General features: G+C 41.4%; 1 pseudogene; it reads right to left on the bottom strand.

Moving 5' to 3' along the window:
* Positions 1-615: 615 nt before the first annotated feature.
* LOC139179747 (large ribosomal subunit protein uL5-like) lies at positions 616-20,675 on the bottom strand (annotated as a pseudogene).
* Positions 20,676-22,414: the final 1,739 nt, after the last annotated feature.

The following is a 22,414-nucleotide window of genomic DNA, read 5'->3' as shown; positions in this document are numbered from 1 at the left end:
ACGACGGAGGATAAGATGGCTGGATGGCATTACCGACTCGATGGACGTGAGTCTGAGTGAACTCCGGGAGTTGGTGATGGACAGGGAAGCCTGGCGTGCTGCAATTCATGAGGTAGCAAAGAGTCAGACATGACTGAGTGACTAAACTGAACTGAACTGAACTGAATGATCTATAGTGTTGAACATCCATCTTTTCCTATTCTTATCTTGCATCTGCATATCTTTTTTTCTTTTTTACTGAAAAATTTTTGTTGGCTTTGTTTTAATTTTTTTGTGTGTGTGTGTGCTGGGTCTTGATTGCTGTGAGCAGGTGCTCTCCGGCTTCTGTGAGCAGGGACCACTCTTCACTGTGGTGCATGGACTTATTGCGGTGGCTTCCCCCATTGCAGAGCACAGGCTCTAGGTGAATGGGCTTCAGTACTTGTGGCACATGGAATCCTCCCAGTCCAGGATTCAAATCTGTGTCCCCTGCATTGGCAGGCAGATTCCTATTTAGCGTACCACCAGGGAAGTCCTGTTGGCTTCTTCATAATTAAATTTTTTCGTTAATATGTATCTGACATATTATATTAGTTTCAGGTGTACTTTCTTGGCCTTTCAGAAAGAATCAGGAATTTATTTGCCAGGAATGATGATCCCATCATACTTCTGCTGAAAACAGCGCATGGCCTATGTTCTAAGTCTGTGTTTGTCCCCAGTGCGGCCTGTTCTGCCCTTCTGTGATGCTGAAACCTGGCCAACCCAACACCACACATACGCCCAGACCATAGGCGCCGGTGCTTGTGTCACATTTGATTGCCAGATCGATGTGTTCCTGGATCCCAAAGCCATTTCCAGCATCTGAGCAATTCTTTTTTTCTTAATTTACACTTCTGTGCCTTTAGACCTCTCTCCAGGATTTCTTCTGCCTTGGCCACACAATGGATGGCAGTCTTTTCATTTCTGCTGATACCAAAGGACCTGATGGCGTATCTAGCTTTGGAGAACACAGAGGTCTGGCCCGTGGGCTGCTCCTGCCCTGAGGCTGCCCAGGTCAGTTCGTGTCTGCTCTCCCTGCCAGAGATGTTGAGGCAGAGCTTACAGATGGGAAGTCCCCACATGGGGCTCTCCTTTTCACTCTGATTCTGAACTGTGATGGAAAACAGGAAGAGTATCTGTGTATCTTCTTTAGTGAGGTGGCAGGATGTTGGCCCATTTTTTAATCAAGTTGTCTTTTAATTGCTGAATTTTAAAGGTTCTTTGCCTGTTTTGGATAATAGTCCTTTATCAAATATGTCTTTTGCAAACATGTTCTTCCTGTCTGTGGCTTGTCTTCTCATTCTCTTAGTAATGTCTTTTGCAGAGGTATTCTTCTTCTTTTTTTTTCACTCAAGAGAGAGTTCAGGGCTTCCCTTGTGGCTTAGTGGTAAGAAATCTGCCTACCAATGCAGAAGACACTGTTTTAATCCTTGGCCTGGGAGGATCCCACATGCCTCGAAGCAGCTAAGCCCATCTGCCACAATTATTGAGCTTGTGCTCTAGAATCCAGGAACCACAACTACTCAGCCCACGTGCCATAACTACTGAAGCCTGTGTGCCCTAGCCAACAATAAACAAATAAATAAAAATTTTTTTAAAAAAAGAAATAATCATTTCAACTGAGGGGATGACAAGAAGATCCTTGCCTTCATAAAACATACATTTTAATGGAGAAAATGACAATAAATAAATAATTGAGTAGACATATGCAGGCATTTATGTGGCGATAGTTCCTGGGGAGAAAATTTAATCGGGGTAAGGAGTTAGAGAGTAACTAGAGAAAAATCATTCTAGCTACTATGTGGACCTCCCTCTGAGCCACCAGGGAAATCCTCACTATGTGGACCTACCACTACTACTACTAAGTCGCTTCAGTCGTGTCCGACTCTGTGTGACCCCATAGACGGCAGCCCACCAGGCTCCCCCATCCCTGGGATTCTCCAGGCAAGAACACTGGAGTGGGTTGCCATTTCCTTCTCCAATGCATGAATGTGAAAAGTGAAAGAGAAGTTAGTTGCTCAGTCGTGTCTGACTCTTCGTGACCCCATGGACTGAAGCCTACCAGGCTCCTCCATCCATGGGATTTTCCAGGCAAGAATACTGGAGTGGGGTGCCATTGCCTTCTCCGCTATGTGGACCTAGCAGAGCCCAAAGTGGAATCAACTGTAGTGGGAGCCAGAACAGGTGGGGAAGCCAGGTAGCCATCTATTGCATTCATACAAGCTAGATATATGTGGGTATGGACGAGGTTGGATGCTGTGCAGGTGATGAGGAGTATCCAGATTGTTTGTTGTTGTTGCTGTTGTTTTGGCCACATCATGTGTCTTGTGGGATGTGGGATCTTAGTTCCCCAACCAGGAACTGCTGGGCCCTTAGCAGTGAGAGCACTAAGTCCTAACCACTGGACTGTTAGGGAACTCCCTGGACATTAGTTGAAAGTGGAGCTGAATTCTATCCATTAAACCACTGATGTCTCTGTCACACACACACAAAGTGGAGCTGACATACTTGCTTATGGATTGGGTGTAAGAGAAATCAATGATTCAGGGATGAAAGCTAGGTTTGGGCCTAAGCTATCAAGTGAATGGTGGTAAAACTGGGAGGGGAGTAAGGAAGGAGTAGGGAAGGAACAGAATAGGTAGGGACCAGGCCTGGGCATGGGACCCTCAAAATTCAGGGGGCCAACGGACCACTGTGATTCAACTCAAAAAGTTAAGGTTGGTACTAATCAAATGTGTGACTCTTCCACAGAGGAAAGCATGCTGGACATCTTTGCAGGCCTTCCAGATTCTTTCCCCACACCACTCCACCCTGCTCCCTGCCTCCATACAGACTAATCCATAGTGATTAAGTCAGTGGACTCCAACCTTCTGGTGTCCAGCTGGATTCAGCCGCCGGCAGCACATCAGAAGAAAGGAGAGCAAGGTGGGGTGACTTATTCCCCAGCTCCCTCCCTTCAGTTCCCCTTAGCTGCCTGAGCCCCTCCATGAAAATTTACAGCTCCTGTCAGGCAGGCCTCCACGAAGCTGTCTCTCCAGACGCGGTCACTGCCCCCTCCTTTTACCCCTCTAGTCCTGGGGTAGAAGCAGCCCCTCCCTCCCCCTACTGGCCTCAGAGTACTGCTGTCTGTGAAGTGTTAGTTGTTCAGTCACATCTGACTCTTTTTTGCCCCCACAGACGGTAGCCTGCCAGGCTCCTCTGTCCATGGAATTCTCCAGGCAAGAATACTGGAGTGGGTTGCCATTTCCTCCTCCAGGGGATCTATCTGACCCAGGGATCGAACCTGGGTCTCCTGCATTAGAGGCAGATTCTTTATCATCTGAGCCACCAGGGAAGCCCTATTGCTGTCCTTATGCCTTTACAAATAGTCCTTGTAATGAGCCCTTCTTGAATTACTGTAATTTCAGTGAGCCATCTGTTTCCAATTGAGTCCTTGACTGAATTTAGAACCCTGAGACTGGGTACTTCCCTGGTAGTCCAGTGGTTAAGACTCTGGGCTTCCATTGCAGGAGGTGCAGTTTCAATCCTTGGTCAGGGAACTGAGATCTCACATGCTGAGTGGCACGGCCAGAAAAAACAATTAATTAAAAAACTCCTGAGATTGGATAAGATCACTTAGGGAGTGAGAAGAGATAGAATAAAAATTTGTGGACTGACTCTCAGGACTATCTTATTTAGAGGCTGGAAAGAGGAGGTGTATTTCCCAAAGGGAGGTCAGAGGGACAGGAAGAAAATCAGGAACTTGTGGTGATGTCTGGGTAGCAGCTCTGGGAAGATAACGTGCAAGAAAGGGCTCTCTTACAGGTGGGTCAGTGGTAAAGAATCTGCCCGCCAATGCAGGAGACATGTCTTAGATCCCTGGTATGGGAGGGAGAGAAACAGAGTAAAAACACCACGGAACACACACAGGCACACACAGTTACACCTGCCTCAGGAACTCTTCTGTGATTATGGCCATGTCAGGAACTATTTTATATTCACCCTAATGTTGAGGACCTGATATCACAGTGGCAGCTTAGTGGTTTTCTGGATGAATAAATGCTTTTTTTTTTTTTTTAATGGCTTATACACTATGCTTTTTGGTGCATGAAGGCCCCTTTACAGACTTGACCACTAATTCCTTGAATTGCCCTATTATAATATGTCCCTGATTATGCTTTTGTATACTATCTAATGCTTGGGTGTGAATGTACTTATTTTTTTCCCCAAACAGAATTGTATTGAGAAGATAACAACATAAACTCTGCAGAAACAAAGGCTGTGGATTTTTGTCACTTGGGCTCTAGTGCCATCAGATAAATCTATTACTACTGTACTTCTAAGAACAATCCTCTTTGTTTAAAGTGTGAAACTGCTCTTCACTAATATTTTGGTGTCATTCCCAGAAAGCATGCTTCGTGTAATTGGCAAGTTTTTGCAAAGGCTATTCGCTATTTGCAGCCTCTGTATTAGTGTGCTTGACTGATTTCCTCAACTCTGTTTATCCTATCCTGACTCAGTACTGGTGAAAAAAAAATCTTCTACAAAGTAAAATTTGAATCCTGGCTATGCTAACTTCACAAGCAGTGACCTTGTGAAAGATCTTAACTGCGCAAGTCTTAGTTTCCTTATCTATAAAATGGGATTAATAGTACAGTTGATCCTTGTTACTTACAGAGTTCACATTTATTTTTTTTATTCATTTATTTTTGGCTGTGCTGGGTCTTCATAACTGCTTGTGGGCTTTCTCTAGTTGCAGCAAGCAAAGGTTACTCTCTAGTTGCAGTGTGCGGGCTTCTCTTGCTGCAAGAATGGGCTCTGAGTCATGCAGGCTTCAGTAGTTCTGGCGCATGGGCTTAGCTGCCCTGTGGCATGTGGAATCTTCTTGGACTAGGGATCAAACCTTTGTCCCCTGCACTGGCAGGAGAATTCTTAACCACTGGACCACCAGGGAAGTCCAAGATTTCATATTTTCTAATTCATCTACTTGCTAGAATTTATCTCTGACTCCAAGATCAATACTTGAGGCACTTGTGTAGTCATTCACAAGCATGTGCAGTGCAATGAAAAATTTGAGTTGCTCAACATGTGTGTTCTCAGCTCAGTTCAGACTGTAAACAAGTTATCTTTTTATGGTCTATTTAGTGCCGTGTTTTTTTGTGTGTGTGTGTGCTTTTTCTTGTGATTTTGCTATTTAAAATGACTTCCAAGCATAGTGCTGAAGTGCTGTCTGGTATTCTTGGTACAAAAAGGCTGTGAGGTGCCTTACAGAAAAAATACAGTGTTAGATAAGCTTTATTCAGGCATGAGTTATGGTGCGGCTGGTTGGTAGTTCAGTGTTAATGAATCAACAATGTATATTAAATAAGACATCTTTAAACAGAACAGGGAGCTTTCCAGGTGGTACTAGTGGTACATGTCTCCAATGCAGGAGGCATGAGAGACGCAGGTTCGATCCCTGGGTTGGAAAGTTTCCTGCAGGAGGGGCAGCCCACTCCAGTATTCTTGCTTGGAGAATCCCATGGACAGAGGAGCCTGATGGGCTACAATTTGTAGGGTTGCAGAGAGTTGGACATGACTGAAGTGACTTAGCACGTGAGCATGTGCAGACACAAACTGAACACACATAAAACAAATATATGTTCATTGGTTGATGAAATTGTTGTAATCAGAGGCTCGCAGGAACCTAATCCTGTATTTCCTTTAGGAGAAATGGTTCAGAATAGTAGCTAATTCAGTGTTTGCAGAGACTTTATAAAAGATAGGGTTAGGGTTAGGGTTAGGGTGTACCTTAAAGACCTCGTTTTACCTTGTGTGCTTGCATGCTAAGTCGCTTCAGTTGTGTCCAACTCTTTGCAACCTCATGGACCGTAGCCCACCAGGTACATCTGTGCTTTTTGCCTTAATTACCTCATTAAAGAATATATCTCCAAATACAGGTACATTCTGAGATCCTGGGGATTAGGACTTCAATATATAAATTTTGGGGGACCCAGTTCAGCTCGTGACACCACCTATCCATCCTCATCTCCCACACCTGCTTCTCTAGCCAGGTTTCCAAACTGGCCACTGATTACTCCGTGGGGTTTCCTTGCCAGGTTTTGGGACTTTGTTCATAATATTGCAACCTTACAGCATCCCCTATTTCTGCATGTCTAAGTCAAATCTACTTTTCAAAGACAAGATTACTGACAAGTGCTCATTAAGGAGGTAATTAAGTTAAATGAGGTCTTTAAGACTCATTGGTCCTAATCCAATATGATTGATGTCCTTATAAGAAGAGAAAATTGGGACAAAGACATGGATACACACAGAGGAAGGACCATGTGAAGGCAGAGATAGAAAGTGGTCGTCCAGCCAAGGAGGGAAGCCGACACCTTGATCTTGAATTTCTCTGCCTCCAGAACTATGAGAAATACATTTCTGTTGTTTACAGTTGACCCTTGAACAATAAGGGTTTAAACTGCATGGGTCCACTTACATGTGTGTTTTTTTCAATAGTAAATACTGCAATAGTACACAATTTCCAGTTGGTTGAATTCCAGGTGCAGAACCACATATACGGATGCATCTTGTGTAAGGAGGACTACCTATAAATGATACCTTGATTTTTGAATGCACAGAGGGTAGGTGCCCCTAATTCCTGCCTTGCTCAAGGGTCAACTGTATTAAGCTACTCATCTGATAGTATTTTGTTATAGCAGCCCAAATGGACTGAGACACCAGGCAAAGGACTTTGGGTTGGATTCTGTAGTTGGTAGGGATGACTGAATTTTTTAAAGAGTGATCTATGTTGTCCTTCAAGAAAGGAACTGGAACCATTTTCTGAAGAGAATGAGCTAAAAAGGAAGGCCAAGACTGGAGTGAATAGATTTGAGAGTCATTTGCCTGTGGGAAGCTGGGTAGATGATTACTGTTAGAGAAATTCTTACAGGTTTATACATCTACAGATGAGAATTTTATATTATGGTTTATTGTTGGGCTCTGTTACAAAAACATTTTCAGGATAGTAGTATAATAAGAAAGTTAAAGAGTCTGGGACAAGACTTGGAAAACATTCTCTAACAAAAAAAAATGATACTGCCTGAGTTCTGGAAAATCTTTTGCAGTAGCTTGTTTGAAACTTTTCTGTGGGGCCATGAGGACTCTGAAAGAATTTTGCAGCAGTGGCCCCTGAGCATATGTCCTGAGGATATCATTGCAGATATGAAGTACTGAGATCTAACTTGTGAAGACAAATAACAGGGGTCTAGCAGACATTCATCTGAGAGTTCTGAGCTGATGTATGTGCCTGGACAAGAGGTAGAAAACAAAAAGTTATTTCGGTTTGTATCTTTTTATTTAATTTTGTTTTTGGCCTTCTGGAATTTGATCAGAAACCCAGTTTCTATGGATACTGAAGCAATGATTGCATGAGTCTGCAAAATAGGTAATAAAAGCCCAAATTAGTATCTATGTTGGTAGTAAGGAGGGTATAGTTTGGAGAAGTACTGTAGGGTGATATTGATATCACATAGTAACTAATTGGACCTGAAGATACAGAGGAGAGAAACTGAGATTTCTCAGAATAACTCGGAACTTGAATTTTGAAAGAGCAGAATAATTTCACTTTTGGACATGGTGAGTATGAGGTGTTTTTCTAACTGGGGCATGTGAATGCAAAAGCCTAGCAGGCCAAAACTGGATTTGAGAGCCATTTGCCTGTGGGTGACAGATAAAGCCAAAGGAAGAGATAATCAGGAATCTGCACACTGTAAGAAAGGACAGGTAGACGCTGTGAACAGCTGTTCCCTGGTTGCAGTGGAAGGAAATGGAGACACAGGAGTGGTTGGAGATATTAGAGGAAAACCAGGACACAAACCACCAGGAAAGGAACAAGTGATATGGTTAAGTTTGGAAAGAGATGGATAGATGAAACTGCATAGGAATAGGGTATAAGTGGAGGATGTTCAAGACGGATGAATCTGATTTCAGAGAAGTTAAAGGCTAGCTCATCTTAGGGAACAGGAAGGGAATTTACAGTAGAGAATGTCTGGGAAAAGGTGCCATGAGGAATACAATAGGAAGTAAATAAAGATGAGCAAGAGGAGTGCTGATCCCACTGAGAATTCAGTTGATATTCTCTAGGGTGAAAGTATAAGGGAAAATTGTGTGGTTTCCTGGTGTTTCCATTAATGCTTTGCAGCTGTTTTAATCAGCATTTTTTTTTCAGTTGCAAGTGACAGAAATCTCAATTCAAAATAAAGAATAAAGGAAATTTATTGGCGTACATCACAGAAAAGTCTGAAGAGTATAAGGATTTATGGCATGGCTAAATCCAATGCCTTAAACAATGTCATCAAAACTATATTTTACTCTTTGGACTTTCCTGGAGGTCCAGTGGTTAATACTCCCTTCTGCCAATGCATGGGGCATGGGTTTGATCCCTGGTCAAGGAACTAAGATCCCCTCATGCCATATAGCACCACCAAAAAAAAAAAAAAGAACAGCAATGAAAACTTTTTCTACATTGTTTGCCTCCACTTTCCTAAGTATCCACTGACAGCCCCAAGAATACAGTCTACCTGCTTAAGCAAGTCCATACAAAAAAAAATTCTCTCCCAATTTTCCAGCCAAACCCTGATATAAACTACAGTGTCTAACTTGGGTGTGTGACCAACACTGGACTAATCGCTGGGGCCAAAGGGATGGGATAGTTTGATTGCCTGGGTCTGAGTCATATACTCACCCCTGAAGCCATGAATTACATAAACCCAAAGTGGGAAAGGGGTGGTTTTCAAAGTCATACTGGTTAGGTAAAATACCTGGTCCACTACAGACTGGAATATGAGTGGAGAAAATAGATGGTAGATTAGTATCTGTACAAAAACAACTCCCTAATCTCAAATGCTTCAAGCAACAAAGATTTATTTCTTCTATTGCTCCATGTCCATTGTAAGTTGGCTGGGGCTACTCTTCTCACTCAGAGTGTGTTGTTGGTCATGGAGGCAAAAGGAAAGAAAATATGGCAAAGAAAGCATTATCTCTTTACAAAAATTTTTTATTGTATATTGGAGTACAATTGATTAACAATGTGTTAGTTTCAGGTTTACAGCAAAGTGATTCTGTTATACACATACATGTATTTTTTCTTTTGCAAATTCTTTTCCCACTTCAGTTCAGGTCAGTTCAGTTCAGTCGTTGAGTTGTGTCTGACTCTTTGCGACCCTATGAACTGCAGCACTTAGGTTAATACATAATATTGAACAGTTCTGTGTGCTATACAATAGGTCCTTTTTGGTTATATTATTTTATTTAAAAAATTTTTTACCTTTTTATTTTATATTGCAGTATAGCTGATTAACAATGTTGTGATAGTTTCAGGTGGACAGCAAAGGGACTCAGCTATACATACGCATGTATCCATTTCCCCCCAAACTCCTCTCCCATCCAGGCTGCCAGATAACATTGAACAGAGTTCCCTGTGCTATACCGTAGGTCCTTTTTGGTTATCTGTTTTAAATACAGTAATGTGTACAAGTCCATCCCAAATTCCCAATCTATCCCTATCGCCAGCCTTCCTGCTAGTAACCATAAGTTCATTCTCTAAGTCTGTGGGTTTGTTTTATAAATACGTTAATTTGTATCATTTTTTAGACCCCACATATGTGATATCATGTGATATTTGTCTGTCTCTGTCTGACTTACTTCACTTAGTATGACAATCTCTATGTCCATCCATGTTACTGAAATGACATTATTTTGTTCTTTTTTATGGCTGAGTAGTATTCCATTCAGAGAAGGCAATGGCAACCCACTCCAGTACTCTTGCCTAGAAAATCCCATGGACGGAGGAGCCTGGTAGGCTGCAATCCATGGGGTCACGAAGAGTCGGACACGACTGAAGCGACTTAGCAGCAGCAGCAGTATTCCATTATATATGTACACATCTTCTTTATCTATTCATTTATCAGTTGACATTTAGGTTGAGGAAGCATTATCTCTTAAAGCTTCTTCCTGGAAATGAGACTTTTCATAAATACATTTTGTTGGCCAGAGCAGAGAGGGTAGAAAAGTAAGACTCTACCAGTTACCTAGACCTAAGAGAACTGGAAGTTTTGCAGATGTCCTAATGATGACCCCAGGAACTACCAAATTTGAAATATTGGCCAAGAGAAGATGGCAGAGAAACCAAGATAAGAGAGAATCTAAAATGTTTGGAATGTCCTGGAGCCACGAGGGAAGGAAATAATGCAAGAAAAAAGCCTGTGGGGTAAGTGACTAGAGGACAAAGGAAGAAGGAAAATCCCATTTGATAACAGTAAGAGAGTGGCAGAAAGCTTGGGGGCTATTATCATATCTCATTTCATAGCTTGTCACAGAAAAGTTCACTGAAACTTGGTAGGGTAGATTGAATTGAAGCTGGACCAGTCTCCTTGCGTGAGCAGATATCAGGGATAAAGATCCAGCTGTTGGCACTGGGAGAACATCTAGCTAGACAGGCAGAACATAGTGGGCAGGAGATACATGAACCTTTAAAATTCAGGGTCCAAGCTAATGGTTAGCCTTAGCATGGATGTGGCTACTGGATTCTAGACAGAAGTAATGTTCCGATTTAAGATGACACAGAATGGCAGGTTTTAAGTGCCAGAAAAACTTGTTACAGATAAAACCCCAGCCCCGAGCTGGGGGAGGAACAAGGTCAGGACCCCTGGAGGCTTGTGGGGACAGAAGACTGTCACGGGTCTTAAACACAAGGGAGCAAGATGAAAACCATTTTTGTCACTTTGTAACTTCTTGACATCAAGTCAAACCTCAGTTTCTAGAACTGAGAAAAAAGGTTAGAGTTCAACTGCAGGAAGGTCTATTTACTTTCAGTTCAGTTCAGTTCAGTTCAGTCGCTCAGTTGTGTCCGACTCTGCGACACCATGGACTACAGCAGGCCAGGCCTCCCTGTCCATCACCAGCTGCCGGAGTTTACCCAAACTCTTGTCCATTGAGTCGGTGATGCCATCCAACCGTCTCATCCTCTGTCATCCCCTTCTCCTCCTTCCCTCAATCTTTCCCAGCATCAGGGTCTTTTCAAATGAGTCAGCTCTTCGCATCAGGTGGCCAAAGTATTGGAGTTTCAGCTTCAACATCAGTCCTGCCAATGAACACCCAGGACTGATCTTTAGGATGGACTGAATGGATCTCCTTGCAGTCCAAGGGACTCTCAAGAGTCTTCTCCAACACCACAGTTCAAAAGCATAAATTCTTCTGGGCTCAGCTTTCTTTATAGTCCAACATACACGACTACTGGAAAAACCATTGCCTTGACTAGACAGATAAAGTAATGTCTCAGCTTTTTAATATGCTCTCTAGGTTGGTCATAACTTTCCTTCCAAAGAGTAAATGTCTTTTAATTTCATGGCTGCAATCACCATCTGCAGTGATTTTGGAGCCCAAAAAAGTAAAGTCAGCCACTGTTTCCACTGTTTCCCCATCTATTTCCCATGAAGCGATGGGAGCGGATGCCATGATCTTAGTTTTCTGAATGTTGAGCTTTAAGCCAACTTTTTCACTCTCCTCTTTCACTTTCATCAAGAGGCTCTTTAGTTCTTAATTTTCTGCCGTAACGGTGGTATCTGCATATCTGAGGTTATTGATATTTCTCCTGGCAATCTTGATTCCAGCTTGTGCTTCTTCCAGCCTAGTGTTTCTCATGATGTACTATGCATATAAGTTAAATAAGCAGGGTGATAATATACAGCCTTGACATACTCCTTTTCCTATTTGGAACCAGCCTGTTGTTCCATGTCCAGTTCTAACTGTTGCCTCTTGATCTGCATACAAATTTCTCAGGAGGCAGGTCAAGTGGTCTGGTATTCCCATCTCTTTCAGAATTTTCCAGTTTGTTGTGATCCACACAGTCAAAGGCTTTGGCATAGTCAATAAAGCAGAAATAGATGTTTTTCTGGAACTCTTACTTTTCCAATGATCCATTGGATGTTGGCAATTTGATCTCTGGTTCCTCTGCCTTTTCTAAAACCAGCTTGAACATCTGGAAGTTCACAGTTCATGTATTGTTGAAGCCTGGCTTGGAGAATTTTGAGCATTGCTTTTGAGCTTTCCAAATGATGATACAAAGCTTCTCAAAGCCTTTGACCATGGAAGGTCAGGGCAGGATCAATGAGTGAGCATTACTGCACCCAGCTGGCAAGGGGAGAAGGCAAGATTAAGAATTATATTGGTCCTCAGAAGAATTGTGAGGTTAGAATGTTGGGAAGTTTGTATGCAGCTTTTGAGGTTGATGGTGGTAGATAGGGTAGAGAGAAAGACTAAAATCCTGAAATGATCAAGGAAAGTGGAGTGTATTCTGAATTTCCATAGATAATTAGAGAAGGTGGGGGAAGGGATGTATAAGTGAATGGCTTGGGCTTCCTTCCAAAACAAATATGGTACTGAGAGCAGTGGTGGAGAAAAAGTAGGAAGTAACAATGAAATAAAATATAGCAATGCCTTCTTACCCTGTGAGCAATGAGGAAACACAATGGGATGTGGCCTACATTAGAGATGACAGTGGTATTGGTGGAAAACCAAACTCTAATCATACTGAGTCATGAACTATATTTAAGATAAATCGTGTTCAAGGATGTAGGGGAGCTTGTTGATCCTAGAATGGGGAGTTCCTAATACCCAAAAGTAGATCTTAGTTTTAATTAAAGGTCAGACAGATATGAGAATGGATGGAATTGAAGTATGAAAGAGGGCATCTGGCAGAGAGAATATGTGGTTGTGTAATTACAGAAATAGATCATTACAGAACTGTATTTGCCCTAATATCCTTTTCTGCCTCTTTTCATGGACATAGCTATTGCCTTTATACTAGTTTTAAACCCCCAAAATATTAATGGTGTTTTCCCATTAGTGAGTTATCCAGGCAAAATTGTAAAATAGATTCAAGTATGTGACTGCATTGGGCTTTGCAGGTGGCTCAGTGATAGAGAACCCTCCTGCCAATGTAGGAGATGTAAGAGACATGGGTTTGATCCCTGGATCGGGAAGGTTCCCTGGAGGAGGGGATGGCAACCCTCTCCAGTATCCTTGTCTGGACAGAGAAGCCTGTTGGGGTCGTCCATAGGGCTGCAAAGAGTTGGACGTGACTGAAGTGACTTAGCACGCATGTGCATGTGCCTGGATTAGGACAAAATGTGGTCCCCCCAGAGAGGTCTGCATTCTAATCTCTGGACCTTTCCATGGCAGAAGGGACTTTGCAGATGCGATTAAGGTTAGGATCTTGATTCTGGGAGATTATTTTAGATTATCTAGGAGAGCACAACATAATCACAAGAGTCCTTATAAAACAGAGGTAGGAGTGTCAGAGTCAGAGAAAGAGATATATTGACAGAAGCAGAAATCAGAATGATGTAGGACCATGAGCCAAGGGTTGCAGGCAACCTCTGAAGCTGAGAAGGACAAAGCATGGGTTCTTCCCTTGAGGCTCCAGAAGAAACATGGCGCTGTGAATACCTTGATTTATTACTCATAAAATTCAGTTTTGGACTTTTGACCTTTAGCAGTATAGGAGAACAAGTCTGTGTTGTTTTTAAACCATCAATTTTGTGATGCAATGTTACAGCAGTAATAGAAAACTAATTACCATCTAAAGACGCGATTTAGGGAAAATCCAGACTCTGACATCCCAATGTCTCAAAAGGCAGGAAAACAAGGGCTAGAGTTAGATGGCAAAATCATGAGAGGTTATCATTTGCCATTCCTCATCTTTAAAATTTAATAGCAGTCATAGCCAAATTCTCTCAAAAAGAAATGCAATGACCCTATGTTTATACATAGATTCCAGGGTGATTTGAAGTTATTTTTGTCAGTCTACAAAGAAAACTGGAAATTCTTTGAAAGAGTCAAAGAAAGAGTTCTAAATGACAAAGAGGAGAGAAGATAAAAGAAAACAATTACTGCATTTTAGAAATACTATTCCATGTGTTTACTTTTTACAAGATATTCTGTACAATTTGTGAGAAAATGAATTCCTAGGAGATCAAGAAAACAACCTGTGGCAATGAATTCTCATAAACTTCATTAAAGAGTATTTTTTAAAGTTTATTGAAACTTCCACACTGTTCTGTAAATTATGCTGTAATGGCATCCTCTAGGTCTTCTGAATCTGTTTATTTTCATTAAAAAATAGCTAGTTTCAAAAGTTAACTTTATTAATATAGACACATCCTCCCCTCTCTCTTGCCCTCTGCAGATCTCTTTGTGGATGGTATTAGACGTATGCTGCTGCTAAGTCGCTTCAGTCGTGTCCGACTCTGTGCAATCCCATAGACGGCAGCCCACCAGGCAAGAATACTGGAGTGGGTTGCCATTTCCTTCTCCAATTAGACGTATACTGTGATATAATTTTGATATTTGAAAGTACCTGTGAGGCATTAACTTCAGGGGGCTAATTGGATTTTTCTTAATAATGGATTTTTTCTTGAGTAACAAATACACATTATTCCAAGTTCCATACACTGAGAACTATTTGAAGGGGAATTTCATTTGGCATTGGTTCTGTTAGCCTGTCTGAACTGGTGACCACACAACAGACAAGGCAGGCCAAACATTAAAAAGTTGCAGCCCAGGGTGAGAGCCTAGTTTGGAAAGCGTGAAAAAGTATAGCGTTCAGGAAGCCCAGAGACGTTGGCACTCTGTGAGTTCAGCTGTGCCTGGCTAGCTAGAGGCGTGGGCAGAGTCATGGGAAGGTGGGACCCGAGGCAGTGTGCCAGTCAGAATTTGGATTTAGCCTGGAGATAGAGTTCAGCCAGAGCCTGGGAAGATTAACCCAGCCATCAGTCAGAGCACAATCAGAGTGGCTGTGTCATGGGCAGCTGCTCTCCCCTTCCTGCTCTCGTTTTGAGCCATTTTCCTGGTATAAATGGACAAAGAATGAGCAGGGCCATCCAAGTACATATTGGAGAATTCAACAGCAGGTTAGATTTGCTGAAAAACAAGCAAAACAACAACAAAAAAACCCCAGTTCCCAGTAGCTATCCACCTTTCTATGCATGATACTAAACACAAAAATTATAAAAGAAATGACTGACGTATTAATATCAATGCAAAAAAGTTTTAAATTTGTGTATATCAGTCAATATTCACAAGTGTGCAAAGACACAGACGTCCAAAATATCTGTAATACGAGATCAAACTATCATTTAATCTATATGAATATTTATAACAGCAGAACATTAGAAATGATTGAAATGTCAATCAATAGGCAATTGCTTAATGATGCACTATCCTTACAGTGAAATTTGAAGGCTTTTTTGTAAAATGTCAAGTAATAAATATTTTGGGGTTATGGGCTATAAAATCTCTTTTGCTACTACTCAATCTGCAGTTATAGCATGAAAATGTCCTTAGAAAATATGGAAACAAAAAAGCATGGAAAACAGTTCATAATGAGGTTAACACTCAACCCTTTTCTCCTGTCAGGACTAAGAAGACCTTCATTTAGCGTTAACCTAATGTGATGGTGAACGTTTTATTATCTCAGGCAGTCTATACGTATTAACCCAACCAAGGAACTTAGTCCATTCAGTTAAAAAATAATAGCATGGAGTGTTCCAATAAAACTTTATTTACAAGACTATGTGGGTGATCCACTGGTCATAGTTTACTGACCCTTATTTTAAACAATCATTTTTTCAGATCAGATCAGTCGCTCAGTCGTGTCCGACTCTTTGCGACCCCATGAATCCCAGCACGCCAGGCCTCCCTGTCCATCACCAACTCCTGGAGTTCACTGATGCTGTGAAAGTGCTGCACTCAATATGCCAGCAAATTTGGAAAACTCAGCAGTGGCCACAGGACTGGAAAAGGTCAGTTTTCATTCCAATTCCAAAGAAAGGCAATGCCAAAGAATGCTCAAACTACCACACAATTGCACTCATCTCACACATTGGTAAAGTAATGCTCAAAATTCTCCAAGCCAGGCTTCAGCAATATGTGAACCGTGAACTTCCAGATGTTCAAGCTGGTTTTAGAAAAGGCAGAGGAACCAGAGATCAAATAGCCAACATTCGCTGGATCATTGAAAAAGCAAGAGAGTTCCAGAAAAACATCTATTTCTGCTTTATTGACTATGCCAAAGCCTTTGACTGTGTGGATCACAATAAACTGTGGAAAATTCTGAACAAGATGGGAATACCGGACCACCTGACCTGCCTGTTTAGAAACCTGTGTGCCGGTCAGGAAGCAACAGTTAGAACTGGACATGGAACAACAGACTGGTTCCAAATAGGAAAAGAAGTACGTCAAGGATGTGTATTGTCACCCTGCTTATTTAACTTATATGCAGAGTACATCTGGAGAAGGCAATGGCACCCTACTCCAGTACTCTTGCCTGGAAAATCTCATGGATGGAGGAGCCTGGTGCGCTGCAGTCCATGGGGTCGCTAAGAGTTGGACACGAGTGAGAGACATCACTTTCATTTTTCACTTTCAGGTATTGGAGAAGGAAATGGCAACCCACTCCAGTGTTCTTGCCTGGCGAATCCCAGGGATGGGGGAGCCTGGTGGGCTGCCGTCTGTGGGGTCGCATAGAGTCGGACACAACTGAAGCGACTTAGCAGCAGCAGCAGCAGCAGCAGCAGAGTACATCATGAGAAATGCTGGGCTGGAGGAAGCATAAGCTGGAATCAAGATTGAGGGGAGAAATATCAATAACCTCAGATATGCAGATGACACCACCCTTATGGCAGAAAATGAAGAAGAACTAAAGAGCCTCTTGATGAAAGTGAAAGAGGAGAGTGAAAAAAGTTGGGATAAAGCTCAACATTCACAAACTAAGATCATGGCATCCAGTCCCATCACTTCATGGCAAATAGATGGGGAAAGAGTGGAAACAGTGGATGACTTTATTTGGGCGGGGGCAGTGGGGAGAACTCCAAAATCACCGCAGATGGTGATTGCAGCCATGAAGTTAAAAGATGCTTACTCTTTGGAAGGAAAGTTATGATCAACCTAGATAGCATATTGAAAAGCAGAGACATTACTTTGTCAACAAAGGTCCATCTAGTCAAGGCGATGGTTTTTCCAGTGGTCATGTATGGATGTGAGATTTGGAGTATAAGAAAGCAAGCACCGAAGAATTGATGCTTTTGAACTGTGGTGTTGGAGAAAACTCTTGAGAGTCCCTTGGACTGCAAGGAGATCCAACCAGTCCATGCTAAAGGAGATCAGTTTTGCGTGTTCATCGGATGGACTGATGTTGAAGCTGAAACTCCAATATTTTGGCCATCTGATGCAAAGAGCTGAAAAGACCCAGGGTCATTGGAAAAGATTCTGATGTTGGGAAAGATTGAGGGCAGGAGGAGAAGGGGACGACAGAGGATGAGATGATCAGATGGCATCACCGGTTCAATAGACATGAGTTTGGGTGAACTTCGGGAGTTGGTGATGGACAGGGCGGCCCAGTGTGCTGTGGTTCACGGGGTCACAGAGTCAGACACGACTGAGCCACTGAACTGAACTGAACTGACATTATCAGAATCTAACAGTTGGTAACCAAAGTGAGTAATCTTAGAGTAGTGTGGTGTAGTGTGATTCTATATAAACTATCAACGGAACGTATGAAAATAATTTCCCACAAAATAAAGGCTTTCCTGTAGTCAGTTTAGGGAGAGCTGGAAGATGGCAGTGTTAGAATCTGCTTCAAATACTGATGTTTTCACAATTAGTTTCTTCTGTTTCTCATATGTTAAAAAAAAAACAAAACCAAACTTTGATATCCTTTTCTTGCCACCCAAAAAAGGACGAAAAAAAAAAACAAAAACCCTTTCTCCCCACTCTCCAAGAACATAAACCCTATAGCTTGTTCCTAGGCTAGAGATACAGAGCATACTGCAATTAAAATGTGAGTACCACCTATTAGGTATACCAAATGCTTTCTATTTTGTTTGTAACTGTCTTATTCATATGACAGAGTGAAGATAAAAGGCATCAAGTGGGAGGGTTGTACACCACCACAATCCCCCACTGCCCGGCATCTTCTAAAGCTTTGGTGGAAGTCTAAGCCTTTTTGGTAAAGAATCTGCCTGCAACGCAGGAGACCCGGGTTCGATCGCTGGGTCAGGAAGATTCTCTGGAGAAGGGAATGTCTATCCACTCCAGTATTCTTGCCTGGAGAATCCCATGGACAGAGGAGCCTAGCGGGTTACAATCCATGGGGTACAAAGAGTCATACACGACTGAGTGACTAAATGAGCATATGGGATCCATTCTCCAAGTAGCAATTGAAACGTGCTTGAAGCCATTTTCACCAAAACGTGGGGACAGTTATAGTCCCTGAGTGGAACCAGGGCTCATTTATCTCTGTATTCCCATTGCCTGGCCTAGAGTAGGTACTAAATAAATTAGCTGATCAAAGGTCACCTTGCTTTTGTCGTCCAGAGTGAATGAATTTTGTCTCATGAATGTATTCCTGAGTGTGGTACACAGTGAAACAGTAGATTTAATCCATAAAATCAGAAACTCTACCTAAACAGCTAATAAAGGAATGAAACTCCATCTTGACAGAAGTTTGATAAAGTTCTGTGTTGGTGAGGTTTGGATGAAAAAGTGTACTTTCAAACATGTTAATGAGGAAATGTAAACTGTACAACCTCTGTAATTTGGCAACGACCATTGAAATAAATGCATATGCCCTATGACTCAACAATTCTACTTCTGAGAATTTATCCTGCATAAAACCTTTCTCACATATGTACACAGAAGAGGATAGTCATCAAAGAATTCTTCACACTAGCAGGAGACAAGAAATAATGTAAATGTCCATGCATAGAGAACTGGTGAAATAAATTATGGTCTTCACATGTAACAGAATTCTGTCTGATGTTGAAAGTGATTAAGATAGAATTACACAAACTAACATAGAATGATCTTCAAGATATTATGGTTGAGTGAAAGAAGTCAGGTGCAGAACAATGTGTTCAGTTTGCTGTTGCTTATGTAAATAAACAAAATATACTGGAGGAAGGGATACAAATACATGTTTTTATTTGAAAAGAAGATATATGGAAGGTTCCAAAGGAAACTGGTAACAGTGGTTCAGTCTGGCAGGAGAAATTGAAGAATTTCAAGGACTGGAGGAAGAGACTTGCTTTTCACTCTGGATTGTTTCAGTTTCTAGCCATGTGTAAAGACTATCCACTAAATTTTTAAAAATAAAAATGTTCAAAAGTAAACATCTTAGTTTCCAAGGAGAATGCTTTTTAAAACTCACTGGCATAATGTGAGTTACCATTTATATCAGAAAAATTGGAGAGGGGAGTGTGTACCTACATAATTACTTGTAGAAACATAGAACATCGCTGAAGAGGAGGTTTGGCAGCTGGGGACTCAAGTAGGAGGCAGATGTTTCTTTTTGTAATTTTTCATTAAAAAAAAATATATATATATAATAAAAATGAACACTTTTGTTGTTTTTAAAGTATACAGAAAATGCAGTGGAAATAGAAAGGAAAATGTATCTTAGGAAGTAGGAACAGCGTGCTTGGTAGTTTAAAATCCTGACTCTCTCAATCACTGTTGTTACTGTGTGCATACTCAGTCACGTCTGACTCTTTGTGACCCCATGGACTGTAGCCCGCCAGGCTCCTCTGTCCATGGGATTCTCCAGGCAGGAATACTGCAGTGAGTTGCCATTTCCCACTCCAGGGGATCATTCTGACCCAAGGATTGAACCTGCATCTCCTGCACTGGCATTTGGATTCTTTACCACGGCACCACCTGGTAAGCCCTGACTCTTTTAATAGCTGTGTCATATTGGGCAACTTGCTGAATCTCTAGGCCTATTATGTAAAACCTTCATGGGGATGTTGTGTAGATTACATGGAAAATATATATGTAAGAGCACATTTCCTATTAGGATCTATTAGCATCTATTAGGAGGTCAGTAATTTGTAGTCATTATTATCACATGGATGAAATTCTTCTGATTCCAAAATGGTTTCAATTGTTCTAGTGAAGCAATTGAAGAGCATAAAGCTTGGACTCTGTTCAGTTCCTTGGGCTGTGTAACAGTCCCATAACATGGTGTTGGCACTGACCTATATAAGTGGGAAGCCCAAGAGTTGCTGCAAAGCAACCCAAGGCAGCATAGTACGTCTTTATGTCACCAGTTGATTAAATGCTGACATCGTTTACTTGTGATTACAAAAGATGTATCAAATGAACAAAGAGATTTTTTAAATGATAATGAAACAGTAAAGACTTGGAAAATCCAGAGAGGATCCAGCACTTCATCTGTTTTCCTTTTTTGTCTTTTCAGGGTCACATTGTTAATACTATAACAAACCTATTAGTATGTTATAAAGGTACTGCTGCTGCTGCTGCTGCTAAGTCGCTTCAGTCGTGTCCGACTCTGTGTGACCCCATAGACAGCAGCCCACCAGGCTCCCCTGTCCCTGGGATTCTCTAGGGAAGAAAACTGGAGTGGGTTGCCATTTCCTTCTCCAATGCATGAAAGTGAAAAGTGAAAGTGAAGTCGCTCAGTCGTGTCCGACTCCTAGCAACCCCATGGACTGCAGCCTACGAGGCTCCTCCATCCATGGGATTTTCCAGGCAAAAGTACTGGAGTGGGGTGCCATTGCCTTCTCCTTATAGAGGTACTAACCATGATCAAATATAATTTCATTTTCTGTCTTGGTCATATTGTTTGAAATGTTTAGCAGATCTCTTAACTATTCTAAAGGCAAATAGATGTACGAACCTGACTGATGATATGTCAGTTGGTAATAAAATTCCAGACTCCAGATATTTATTCATTCATCTCAGTAGTGCTTGCATGAATGTTTTATTTTGGGAATTTCCATAAAAAGAGGAGGGTACTTATGATGACTCTTTATACATACACATATCCACATAAAAATGTTTACACTGAAAGTTTGTTTTCATAATTGCTTATGTCATGTATTTTGCAGCACGAAATAATTCTAAAATGTATGTAAGTTTTTATGTTATTCTTAATAGATGATAATCCCTTGAACTTGTTTCCTAACTTGCATGGATAACAGTTACATTTCTTCTTTTCAGCTGTAAACTTGATAAAGGCTAAGGTAGAGGACAAGAGCAGTAACATTTTGTAATGACTTCTCTAATCTGAATTCTGACAGAGCTGGTGAAAAGGAGTTAGGATACAGCATTAGATTCTTTCTGGGGCAGCGTTACAATAATAGAGGACCAGCGACCCAATGAGGCAAAACCGAGGGTTGCACCAAGTACACAGGAGATTCTTGATGCTTGGAGATTACAAAGGATTCCGGAAAGGACACTTATATTTATAGATCTGGATTCAGAGTCAACCACTGAGGATCTACTGTGGGTAGATAAATTTACATACATGTTACTTCAGTATCTTTTATTTTTAGATTGACATACAAAACATGCTGGCTTAGGTGGGGAAATACCAAGTGTTTTTTGGTATATTATGCTCTTGAGAACTGACACACAGACAATAACCTTGAGTTGTTGTTTAATCTGAGTAGCTATCAGTAACAATAATGTAGGCTGAGCCAAGACTTTAGAGAAAATATATTAGGCTATCAAGGAGAAATATTAATTAAAAAAAAACCCCTCAGATGTTTTATATTTCATAAAGTAGATTCTGCTGGGTCAGTATTTTTCTTTTAATGTATATTTTACTATTTTTCCTAATTATGGAAAAATGCAAGAAAATAAGCTGCCATGGAGTAAGTCTTGCCTTAAAGGAAACACTGTCATGACTTCTGAGAATGCACAGCTCTCTTGGCATGCTGAACAGGTTTTCTTTCTCAGCAGTCCCTTCCTCCAATACATGAGGACCAATACATTCATTGTCCTATTACATCTTTTGCTGATTAAAATTTATGAAAGTCTTACGTGTGCCCTTTTATCTGCATTAACATGTGATTAGTCTTGACATACGGTGAAGGTGATGGCACCCTACTCCAGTACCCTTGCCTGGAAAATCCATGGATGGAGGAGCCTGGTAGGCTGCAGTCCATGGGGTTGCTATGAGTCGGACATAACTGAGCGACTTCACTTTCACTTTTCACTTTCATGCATTGGAGAAGGAAATGGCAACCCACTCCAGTGTTCTTGCCTGGAGAATCCCAGGGACGGGGGATCCTGGTGGGCTGCCGTCTATGGGGTCGCACAGAGTCGGACACGACTGAAGCGACTTAGCAGCAGCAACAGTCTTGACATATCAAATATATTCTTAAGTTCATTTCATTGGAAGTGTATTCATGTATTTTATAAAACAATGTGTCTCCACTGATACATTAAGAGAATAAGCTGACCTGAAATTACAAATGATCTGGTTCTTTTAAAATGAAGTATAATTGATTTACAATATTATATTAGCTTCAGATGTTCAACACAGTGATTCAAAAAATTTTCATAGATTACA

The sequence above is a fragment of the Bos indicus genome, chromosome 1, assembly GCF_029378745.1.
Source record: "Bos indicus isolate NIAB-ARS_2022 breed Sahiwal x Tharparkar chromosome 1, NIAB-ARS_B.indTharparkar_mat_pri_1.0, whole genome shotgun sequence".
NCBI classification, from domain to species: domain Eukaryota; kingdom Metazoa; phylum Chordata; class Mammalia; order Artiodactyla; family Bovidae; genus Bos; species Bos indicus.
Note: the sequence above shows the minus strand (reverse complement) of the source record. Positions and strands in the feature narration are given on the sequence as shown.